Below are 13,374 nucleotides of genomic sequence, written 5' to 3' on the forward strand. Positions count from 1 at the left end.
CAAAAAAAAATTTTTTAATGGGGTTATTCATCCTTCCTGCTGAGATTTTATAACATCCCCTTCCACCCATAAAAAATGTTTTGTGGTGGGGGGGGGGGGGAAGGTTAAATTATCTTCTGTACTTTTTTTTCGAAGATGCTTCTGTCATTGCAGGGTGGGGAGAAGGGATGGAGGAGAAGGGATGGGGGACAAGAGATAGGGGGGGAAAGATATGAGGGTTATAAATGGGAAATAGGGATGGGGGAAGGGATGGGGAAGAAGGGATAAGGACTAGAAGGCCCATAATCAAATAATCCCACCCCTTAAAACGCCCTTATTTAAAATTAGTATATATAATCAAAATGCCCCCCCTTAAAGCAAAGTGCCCCCCCCGGGCACTTTGATTTAGGGGGGGGCAAAATTTTACAAAATCTTCAAAATGCCCCCCCCTAGACAAAGTGCTTCGCACGCCACTGGATGCTCAAAACAGCTAGAAATTTTTTTTTTTTAATATTATAATCCACAAAAAAATTTATCGTACCATAAAAACCAAAGATATAAAGAACTATGTAAAAAATAAAAAAAATTACTTGTCCTTTCATCTACAGATATAAAAATCTCTTAGAAATATGGAAAACTTTGGGGTATAGTCTCTTTTGTGGTAACGCCTCTTAAGGGGCATTTCGTCATATTTTCATAGTAGCTTTTAATAGGTTATTCTAGGTTAAGTTAGGTCAGGTGATTTCCCCGCAGGGTTAGGCAATTGGCCCCGCAGGAGCTATAAATAGGTGAAAAGCTACTGTGAAAATACGACGAAATGCACCTTAAGAGGCAATGTCACAAAAGGGACTATACCCAAAATTTAAAAGATACAAAAATAGCCAAAAACGTCCTGAAAAGCAGTCCGATCTCCATGAATTTTTAATAGTTAATTATACTCCATAATGATGGGAATGTTAACATTAAATTAAGTTTTAGCCTTCTATCTTTAATTGCAGTTGAAAAAATCACATTTCCCCCTTAGCATTGCGTACTGACAGCCATAATGAATTATAGAGAAGCTAAAAAGTTATATCAACATATCCTACCCTATTTAAATGGCAATTTAAAACTGTTAATTTTTGATTAAGTGGTGTTTCCAAGGATTTATAAGGGCGGTGCGTGAAGCGCACCTAAAAATGTTTACTCCCCCTTTGAACTAAAATCAATTAAAGACAACAAGAGTGGCGTATTTTATCAAGTTAGGAATATAGAGTGTAGTTAGTGGCGTATTTTATCAAATTAGGAATATAGAGTGTCGTTAGTTTTAAGGGTTTTTAATGAAAATTGCCATAAAAAAAAACATGTCTTTTTGTAGGGGTATGTATGTACACAAAAAAATGATAAACTTATCCTGAAAATAAAATGACATCATATATAGTTATTCATTTAGACAGACATACAGTGTTAAGAAAAAGGCTTAGATAAATATCAACGCTGTTTCTTTTTTATATAAAATAACTTTTTAATTAAATTTTTGTTGTTTACACATGATTTTATAGAAATAAAAACAAAATATATTTACAATGTGATAAAAAGCAGAAACCATTTGGAAGGACGCGAAGCGCAAATTTTTTTCTTCAAATATGCAGGGAGGGAGGGGTTTTGGGGCTATTTATTACACTAGTCCCCAATATTTCATATAAAATTTTCTTATTCATTGGCTCAACAACTTTGGGGACTTTAATGGAATTTAGATTGATTGGTTAATTAAGTCGAGTTTCCATACATTTCATCCACTAATTGTAATCTATATAAGGGGTAATTTTGTGTATCATCATCAGGGATGTACAAAATTTCTTTGGTAAAAAGTTTATCTATAATACAAAGTAGAACGATGTCTGTCCGTCTGTCCGTCTGCCCGTCTGTCTGTCTGTCTGTCTGTCTGTCCCTTAAGATCTCGGTAACCACTGAACCGATCGGATTCTACTCTTCAGGGTATCTACCTATTGGTCCTGTGGTGGTTTTAAGCTATTTTCTTGGGGGGTGGGACACCCCCAACCCCCCCAAAAACAAAAAAAATCCCCCCCCCATTTTTTTTTTTTTTTTTTTTTTTTTACAAATTTTACAAATTTTACGAATTTTACGAATTTTATGAATTTTACGAATTTTACGAAATTTACGAATTTTACGAATTTAGCGAATTTAATCGCAAAATGTTTTCCTGCTGGGTAGGTGCGAAAATTTGTGATCCGTTCTGCTGGGTAAGTAATAGAAGATGTAATTATACCTCTTGGGGCAAAGCCCCTAGAGGCTAGGGGCGAAGCCACTAGTATTATACAAAATAAAATACTTCCTATTACCTGGTTTGATATGTTTGGTGAAAAAAGATTATAACCTAATTTCTACACTAATTAAAAAATTTGGTAAGGTTAAATGAATAGCAACTGTCTGGTTGGCGCAAAGCGCCAAAATTTTTTTTTTTGAGTATTTCTTGATCTTTTTTTTGGAAACTGGGATAGTTTTGTTTTTTGTAGGGTAGGGGGCAAAAAGGGACATTTTTGTTGACCAGGGGGGGGCAAAATGGGGCATTTTTCAACATTTAGGGAGGGGAAGGGGGGTTGGTGGCTGGGAGGGGGCAGGGGGGGGGGCGTTTTGGTCGCTAGGGGGGGGGGGCGATTGCCCCAAATGCCCCCTTCGGTTCGCACGCCACTGCATCCAGGCATACATATTCAGTGGTTTATGGAAATTCTACAATTAATTTAACTGTCTATCGTGAAAGACAAATGAGAAATTTTTACTATCCCCCAAATCTTAAAGGCATACAATTACACGGATGGACCGACATTCCCTGAATTGAAGAGTAACTTTTTTGGTTTTATAGAATGCTTTTAAGAATATGTACCCCTCTGTAGCCACTGATTAGTTCAATTCATTAGACAAATTTTAATCTTGAATATTCTGTTACCGTCTCCTATCTATAATTTTTATGTCTATATAAATTGCTGAATTTCTATTATTTGTCTCTTTACTATAAACTACACCATTAGCCTCAAGGGATATCTAACAATTAATTTAATTCAAGATACAAATTATTATGGGAGGGTGGAGGTTAGCATAATCCTAAGCTCCTAAAAATTTAATATGTCATGTTGACATGTTAGAAAAGCTTAAGTTTGAAATAGAAAATTGCGTTCAAAGGAGTCATTTAAAGATTGCTGGAGACCTGGAGGTTCAGGACCTGTAGGATTATGCCTGTAATTGACTTGAACGCCTATATTTCATATTAGGACGCACTATTAGTATTTTGGTAACATAAAATTCATTGTTATAGTCAAAATGATATTTTTAAATCTATCCTTTCATTTATCATTTTTTTCTATTTATTTATCTCTGTTTGCCAAAATCTTTTCTCCTTTCTCATTAACTCTGTTTATCTATCTTTGTCTAGCTGTTCTCTTATTTTCTCTCTATTTGGGAATCAAAATTATCTCTTTCATTCTCTTTGTGCACTTTTCTGGAAATTATGGAACTAGAAATTTTAGTGGTATTATTGATTTTTAATCTAAACAATGAAGCCTTGACGTGGAATCCCCAAGGAAAGAAAAAACCAGGACAGACCAAAAACAACCTTGAGGAGGGAACTCCTAAGTGAACTGAAAGATAAGCACATCTCATCTTTCAGCGATGCCTCTAATTGTGCCAAATCCAAGAAAGATTGGAGAGAACCATTGTGCGTGGCCTATCCTCTAACAACAACTAAAAGGCAATGATGATAAATTGATTTTGAATAAGGATGACAACATCCATAAGTAGAGAGGCTTATAGATTTATTCCCATTGATAATATAACAACGCAATTTAAAGACAGATGTGCAATGTGAGATGTTTAGTAGATTTGTATTGGTTGCTGGAATCTTTATTTTTCCTTTGGAAATACAATGACATAAAGAGCTTTATCTACAAATTGACGACAAAGTGAGTTCTATGCTTGATACATTTTACTAAGAAGAGTCCTCAAAAAAATCCAGTCGTCTATCTTAAATAGCAGCCTAGTTTTTAACATTTAACCCATAGCGTTACAGAATGGCAGACTGATGAATAGAGAAAGTGAGTTATAGAGTAGCTTTTACTAAATAAATGATAACTAACGCTGAAATTATGAAAACTACAAACAAAATAAATATTGACAAAAAACTGAAAAAAGGTATTTTTGGTGCTTATCTTGGGTTAGATTAAGTAATTGTAAGAAAATTATTAGGATTATTTAAGATCAATAAATCCAGTTAAAAATTTTGTAGGCGAGCGGTAAATTTGCTAATGAACCTTACTAGTGGAATACAAATATTTAGAGAAGGGATAGATCATCTCAAGAATAATCATATTTCTCCTTAAAATATATTGTTATAGCGGTTATGCCCCTAGAAAATCAAGGGCATTTAATATGAGGGGGAAAAATCCCCCCCCCCCTCGGCATATCATTTTCAATTTGAGTTTTAAAAAGAAAAGAAAAAATCATTGAGGGGAGTCACTTTTATTAGAAGGCTGAAAAAATAGTTAATAACCTTCCCTGAACCCCATAAGAAGCTTCATTGTAAAGGAGAATCATATAGGTTTACCGATTAGCGAGATCATTCGCTACATTCTAAAAAAGCTTACTACTTTATATAATAGGACTAGCTTCTTCGCCCCTAGCCTCTAGGGGCTTTGCCCCAAGAGGTGATAAAAAAAATTTAGGCGAAATTTGTTAAAGGACCAAGGAAATCTTAAGCAAAAAAAAAAGAAAAAAAAATGGGGGGGGGTTTTTTTGTTTTTGGGGGGTTGGGGGTGTCCCTTCCCCCAAGAAAATAGCTTAAAACCACCACAGGACCAATAGGTATATACCCTGAAGAGTAGAATCCGATCGGTTCAGTGGTTACCGAGATCTTAAGGGACAGACAGACAGACAGACAGACAGACAGACGGACAGACGGACAGAAAGACATCGTTCTACTTTGTATTATAGATAATAGGAAAATCTAGCTGTTTCATTTATCAACATATTATATCCAGTGAAAAATTTCCTGAAAATCAGAACCTTATAACACCCTGTCTTAAACTGAGTCTTTATTATGTTGACATAAGTATGTAGATATTATGTCAGTTATGAACACTTTTTATCAGACGGACGAACATTGCTCTACAATTGTAATGTCCTTACATAAAAATAACAGAAAATCTGTCTGTTTGTGTGTTTATTAAACACCGGTGTCCTGGATAGGAAACAGGTTTTTATTGACATACGTCTCACAAGACCTATGTAGTCATGACTGGGAGACAAAGACAGTTCAGTACATGACTTTCGTTAAATCACAGCTGATCATTTTTGTGGCTTTTTTTGAAAATTACTTTTATACCCAAATTTTCATAGTTTTTCCTTCAAAAATCACAATTTTCTCACATTTGCAGCTTAGTTAACTTAAGTTTACACAAGAAAAGTATAATAAATACAGCTGAACTAAAAAACTGTGTTATCATTAATAACAAAATCTTTAAGAATCTTGAATAATCTAAGATTTGTAGTCTAGAAATGAAATAAGAGTTATTTGAAGTAAATATTTGAATTGATGTCTAAACAACTCTTGTAATTAACTTTTAAAAAAATATTTCATGTCCCTGTTGCATGCTTCATGACATATTACATTTTTAAAACAAGTTTCCTTGAAATATTAACAAGTTATCCTGCTCAATATTGGTTCCTGGCTGATTTGATGTCTCAACATCAAAACAATATCTGCTTGGAGTATAACATATATATCCACAACCACAGTTGCCATGTTTAAAGTCCTATATTACCAAATATACCAGGCTACAATTGAATATACAACAAGTCCTTGGTTCAAAAGAGCTTAGTAGAAGGTTAATATTTTTAACAAGTGGGATTATCACTTGTAAGTGTTTGACATGAACTTGGAATCCATGTAAAGACCAGTCTATAGCTGGTCTTGATTGAGTCTCTGCCTTTTGTACACACTGCTTGTCTTTACTACTGATTAAATGTCATAGTGAGAACCATGGAAGGTTTTACATAGGTGAACATACAGAATGATTATAGATACATATTGGATTCTAAGCTGGATGAATAATTTGCAAGATAGTGTATTCAAGATAGTGTAAGAGCAGCTAACTGACAGGAGAGCACTTGGCTCATAGCTTGAAGAAAATAATAGTAGCTTATTACTAGAGTGAATGTAAATGCTGGTTACATGATCATAACTGGATTTTATTCAAGTGTGATTTCCAATGGCAACTTTAAAATCCAATTTGAAAATAAACACAGGCAAGTTCTTTGTCCTAAGCAGATCAATACTACCCTTCCTAAAAGCTACCAGTAGTAAAGGGACCTAGGAAGGTGTTGAACAGGAAGACCAAAATGTAGGATTAGCAAAGCAAAACTAAAGGGCAGTTTGTCTATCAAGTGGTGTTAAATTTGGATTCATAGACCCACCTGACATTCAATCAGCAGAGTAGGCGGAAACTATGGTGAATTCCTGAGTAATAGAGAATGAGAGGATATGAGCTCTTAGCTGAAGTAACTAAGGCAAGGGAGTCTTAAAGACCATGTAGCTAGATGCATGGCAGTCTTGGCTTTCATTCATGGAAAGATCTCTCATGACAGTAGTTGGTTCATAGGAAACCAAAGGAAGTAAAAAGTAAGAATACTTGAAAGTTTATTCTGAATCTTGAGGTTATCCCTTTTATATGGCATAAGTCAAGCCACAAGTTCAATAGCAAACAAGTGCCATAAAGAAAGAATCAAAAGTGTGTGAAATTTTTGATTAACAAACAAGGTCAGAATTCTAAACTGACTTCCATCAAGATTTATAGGCTGGGTGAAACATGTCAGCCGGCTAGAATAGAGGTCTGGCTATACCAGGGTGGAGAGAGGTACCCTGTTTAGTGGAAAGTATTATGAGGCATACTTGTTAAAGTTGAAGGACAGGGACGGTAACTTTAACGTCTTTAAACAAGAAGTTTAACATGTGGATTGATAGGAGATAATGTTTTAGTGAAAAAAATTTGAGGGCAATAACTTTATGTTGTGGAGTCAAAGGCAAAGTCAGATAGATTGAATCATGTTAAAGCCAGGTGAAAGCCTATGGAGGCTAGAAGCAGTTCTGACGTGCAAATTTATTGTTGAACATTAATTCAAAATAATTAACTCTTACTCAATTTCTAGACTACAAATCTTATTCCATTGATTCTGAAAGATCTTGTTATAGGTGATAGCACAATCTTCAGTACAGCTGTTACTTATTATACTTTTCTTGTGTAAATTTGGGCTAACTAAGCAGCAATTGTGAGAAAATTGAGATTTTTTTGGGAAAAACTATGAAATTTTGGATAAAAAAGTAATTTTCAAAAAAATCCACAAAAATGATCAGCTGTGATTTAACAAAGTCATGTACTGAACCGTCATTGTCTCCCGGTCATGACTACATAGGTCTTGTGAGACGTATGTCAAAAAAAACCTGTTTTCTATCCAGGACACCGGTGTAAAGGATCTTGCTAACCGCTTAACTGATATGCTTCTCCTTTACAGAAAACCTACTCAAGGGACGAAGGGGGCGTTTTAAACAATTTTGAGGTACCACCACCCTTCCAGGATAAATAGCCTCCCCCACCCCACACAATAGCCTAAAACCTTTCCTGGAACATTACTAAACTTATCTGAAAATCTGTCAAATCGTTTAAGAGATCTTAATCATATTTGAAATCAGTGTTTAATAAAATACTGATATTGTTATCAATAAAGAAATTGTATGTAGTATATAAAAACTAGCGGCTGCGCCCCTAGAATCTAGGGGCTCTATATTCGGAAGGCACAAAAATAGCCTAAAACCCTCTCAGAGCCTATAAGAGTCTTCACTATAAAGAAGAACCATATCGGTTCAGCGGTAAGCGAGATCATTTGCTACAGACAAAAAAGCTTATTACTTTATATTATAGGATTAATGAAAGCTTAGTTCTACTTCAGATGATATATCCCTTCCTATCAAAGACTATAGAAGGGATAAAAACAAAAATATTATTCTAATACATAGTAGAATTAATGTATTTTACACTATTTTCAGGGAAGTTTAGTATTAGTCCAGGGATGGTTTTAAGTTTTACCACCACCCAAAATGTATTTTCTTGCTTTTACAAAAATAAAAGGGGGTAGAAGGCAATTTTTCTTGGAGCAAACCCACTAAGAATGAAAAAAATCAAGAAACTTGTATTATATGTAGTTAAAAATTTTGCCGCTAGGTATCGCATATTTTTTTGTTTTTTAAATTTAAATTAATGATTGGCACTATTTGGATAAAAAATTGTATTTTTTGAATATTGTTTTAATGTTTTTCTAAAATTATTTAACAATAAATGTTAAAGAAATTGCTCTCTAAATTTTGAGTAACGAAAAATTTCCTCTTTGGTCCAATTGTAATTTTAGACTTCATATCTGTAGTACGACATACTTACGATTTGATTATAGAGATGCTTTGCGTACCTTGTTGTCGAACACAATAAGTGTCGCATATGCAAATATTTTCTTGAGGGGCTTGAAAAACAACCCGTTAAAATTTGGATTTCATAAACTCTAATATTATGAAGACTTAAAAGGTTCAAATAGTATTAATTAGTTACTACAGACTATAATCACGCAACCTTTCCAGACCAGGGAGAGGGGGCATTTGGTATGTTTATTACACAACACTATTCCACAAAATTTGGGAATTGTTATTGACTGTCCAAACGTTTCAACCACTAATTGTAATCTACAGAAGGGCTGATCTTGTGTACCATCATTTGAGATGTACATCAATTTATCGGCCATTGTCTTATCTCTTTAGATCCCTGGATAAATCATATGCCGCAAATACATATGATTGCCAATTAACTTTTTATAAGGAACAAACATAATCAAGAATGACCCAACTCTTCCGACCTTAAATTGTGGCGAAGCCCCTAGAATTTGAGCATTGCCTACAAAAATAGTAAAGTCATTCTTGTTAAGATTGTATATTCCATTTATAATTGACAGGGATGACAACGTCCACAAACGGAAAGCTCTAAAATAACCGGTAGAATAATTTGTGGATTAACGAATCTACGAATTAAACAGTAAAAAAAAAAATATTTTTGCCAGAGAGGTAGAGGACAATGAAATTTAAATTAATATACAATCCTTTTACTCTCCCCACACAATTTTTAACATAATTTGAAACATGACAAGGATGACAACTTCCATAAAAGCCAAGATCGGAAAAGGTAGGACAAACGAACATTAACACTTGTAGAGTGTCAGAACTGCATAAACGTCTAAACAAAATTATATGTTTTTTTTCCAAATTGTTTAAATATGTGATACTTTATCACGCCAGGCTACAATTGAATCAAGACTAAAGTAAGTGCCGAGCTCTGGGACCTGTGTATGGTGAAATTAGACATAAAACCATGATAATTCAAGGTAAAACCAAAATATTCAAGCGGAGTCTTTTTAAGAAAATTAGATTTGAAAATTTTTTAGTTCAATTTTTATCCCCTAGAAGTTACCGCATAACCATGACAAGAAAAGCAAAGATTACTTATTTAAACTTTTGAACAAGTTTGCTTTTTTAAGTTCTTTATAAAACCACTCCTGAAGGGAGTTAATTAATGGCCATTTTATCAATTGCTTTGCTAAGGTCACGGAAATTCAGCCTTAAATAATTCATATATAGAGAGGTTTTATGAAAGACTTCATAAAAGCAAAGTTGTACAATTGCTGTAAAAAAATCAATATATTTTTAATGGACCTACAGACTTTGTGGCAACATTCAAAGAGTTGCTACGCTTTCTAAATTGTACCTAATTGTCACAGGAATCATGGAACCAAAATTATAATTCTAACATACCTAAACTATTGATAAAAGTTATCCGTTTCGGACGTACAGACCGACCCTAATCATAGAAAAGCTTTGCTTCAAAAATATTTTGTTTCCTAATTAACTTTACTGACAGCCAACATTTGTTATCCATTTATTTGGCAACTAATAAAGCTAACAGACCCAATATTGAATCATTAAATTAATGACACAGTGAGAAGGGTGCATTTAATGAAGTTACATTTATTCAGGGAGGGAGGGGACATTGGACTCTAAATTAGGAAATAGTCCCTTTATATGAAGTAGTAAACGTATTTTAACTGTAGCAAAGGATATTGGGAACCGCTGAAACGATATGATTCTCATTTACAGTGAATCTTTTTAAAGGTCCAGGGAAGGTTTTTGGGAATTTACCTATTTTTGGGAACACTCTCATGCCACTTTTATATCGATTAGATTGTTTTAACTTTTTTTATGTCTAAACTTTTTAAAAATAATTCTAATCTACAGAAGGGGTGATTTTGTCTGTCATCATTAATGTTGTACATTTTCTGTTACAAAAACCATCATGCCAAGTTTGAAATCAATAGAACAATTATATCATGCATATATTGACTATATAAGCGCTATCCGTTACATACGGATCCACTCCAAATATAGGAAAGATCCGCTTAATCAACAAATAGTTATTAAAAACTAGTTCTAGCATTCGCCGTTTAAAAGCTTTGGAGTCAATTGATTGGGTGGTACTAACCCTCAAAGGCCAATAATCTTGGGTATGCGTTAAATTATTGTCCATTGCTTTATCTCTTAAGTTAGCAGATCGTACTATAAATACATGTTCAGTAAATGTAAACTATAAACGGCTTTCCGCGGATATAGAAAGTACAATTATGAGATTAAAACTATTTTTTTTAGCCCCGACGTGCCGATTCCCGAAGGCACCGGCTAAAAAAAACTGGTTTTAATCTTATGATTGTACATTTTTATATTCGTAGAAAGCTGGTTATAATACGATGCTAGACATAGTTTTTTCGTATGGATGAGAACCGGTTCCTAACCACCGGATTCGAATGAATACGAGAAATATAATTAAATTCTATTTATATTATTTGATATTTTATTTCTGTATTTCGCCACTTATTATGGATGCTCTCATCCTTGTTTGAATAATATTTATTCACCGCTACGCTCTCGCGTGTGCCTCAAACAATATTACGCGCGCAGTGAAGTATTTGACCGCCATAGCAAGCACGCTATTGGTAGATCGCGCCTATATTTGACCGCCTTTGTTCGCGCGATTACATGATTTGAACACAATATTGGGTATAAAATATGGAACATTTAAAAGCAAAGTTAATACCGTGCTTCATACTAAAGATTTTTGGAACAAATTTATAACGGGTCAACTCCCATTAAGGTTATTCGGTAATGATATATGCTTATCTTTCTATATCACAGTCGAATGACCTTTATGGATATCAATTCTACAGTTGAAGAACTTTTACCAGAGTTTATTACGAGATATTTATCTAAATATTATATATGCTATGTTTCAAAGGACTTAATTCAGTGATTTTTTTTTTAAATCACTGGTTAATGTTTTTTGATATATAGCAAAGAACAAGCCTTCTAACACTTCAAACTTTATATTTCAATTATCAACCATCTACACTATATATTCTATATACCTATAGATAAGGTAGTGTCTCTATAGTCATGGTTATGTAATATACATGACTAGAGTAGACACTGCTTTATTATCAACCATCTACACTATATATTCTATATAACTATAGATAAGGTAGTGTCTCTATAGTCATGGTTATGTAATATACATGACTAGAGTAGACACTGCTTTATTATCAACCATCTACACTATATATTCTATATAACTATAGATAAGGTAGTGTCCCTATAGTCATGGTTATGTAATATACATGACTAGAGTAGACACTGCTTTATTATCAACCATCTACACTATATATTCTATATAACTATAGATAAGGTAGTGTCTCTATAGTCATGGTTATATGATATACATGACTAGAGTAGACACTGCTTTATTATCAACCATCTACACTATATATTCTATATAACAATAGATATGGTACTGTCTCTTTAGTCATGGTTATTATCAACCATCTACACTATATTTAATACTTAATCTTTCAATTTTTAACATATACAAAACAGCCTGCTTTATTGCATCAAGATCCATGACAGATCTATATATGAAATAGAACGACAAATTCATTTTTTACTTCATGTTGCTATTTGAATCATATTGAAGTATTAAATTTCTATCCATAAAACAGAAATTTTAAAGGGGTAGTTTCAAGAAATGTATTTGAACTTAATTTAGTGAACCGCATGTCATTTCCTGGTTAATTGGTTAAACTACATTTATATGGCATATATTTGAAAGAATTTAAATTTTCTACCACGAAGTTTTTAAATATCAAGACTTGAAAATTATGGCTGGGCCGGATATACTTTGTATAATAGGATAAAATTAAGATTAAAACTTAAAAATTAAGTAAGTATTAAATGTTCTTTCTTCTTAGCAAATAAATCTAATGAACTATTACTTCCCTCAATCTGTAATATCAACCCCTAACGGTTGGAGGCTGGGCGGGGATGTGGCGTTGAATGCCTGCCCCCCCCCCCCCTCTGTTTTTATTCTATACCATTTTCTGTGTATAAAAGGTAGAGGGCTATAACTGAGTGACTCTCGAAATATGGGTATGACACATAACTGAGAGTTAAAATTTTTTTAATACCTCCTTCCTGGCGGGCACAGGATGCCAGCAAATCTGGTAAGGTCATTCAGGTAAAAAGTAAAAATATTTTTTTACTTAAACAAAGCATTTCATGTTATCTAATACTAAAATATCCTATAGTCGTACATCCTCATATGTAATATAGGTGTTCGAGTTGATTTCAGGTTCCAGGTATAATCCTGCAAGTCCTGAACCTCCAGGTCTCCAAAATCTTTAAACGGTTCCTGTGACCGCAAATTTTTACTTGAATATTTCAAATTTTAAACTTAGGCTTTTTTATATATCTTCATGACATAATACAATTTCATAAAATCCGTTGCCGTTTACCTGCAAACCGTCGGTTTGCGGCTGGCAGCTGCCAAGTACTGCTGCCACCGCCAAAATTTATGTTTTGAGATTTCTAATATAAAATTTACATAAAGATAAAAATATTCAGAAAAAATTGTTCTTCTATCTTCAATAATAAGAAAATTACAGCCATTTAAGACTAAAAAAAACAGATTTTTGTTGTAAAATATAAAAGATTATATTGCCGGATAGTTTCAATATCCGGTATCCGGCCGGATATTGAAAATCGTCTTTGTAAATTGTATATATCACAAATTTAAGTCTTGATATTTTAAAAACTACGTGGTAGAAAATTGAATTTATTTCAAATATATGCTATATAAATGTAGTTTAACCATTAACTAGGAAAAAATATGCAGTTCACTAAATTAAGTTCAAATGCATTTCGTGAAACTACCC

The sequence above is a fragment of the Acartia tonsa genome, chromosome 6, assembly GCF_053477335.1.
Source record: "Acartia tonsa isolate MP-2025a chromosome 6, ASM5347733v1, whole genome shotgun sequence".
NCBI lineage: Eukaryota > Metazoa > Arthropoda > Copepoda > Calanoida > Acartiidae > Acartia > Acartia tonsa.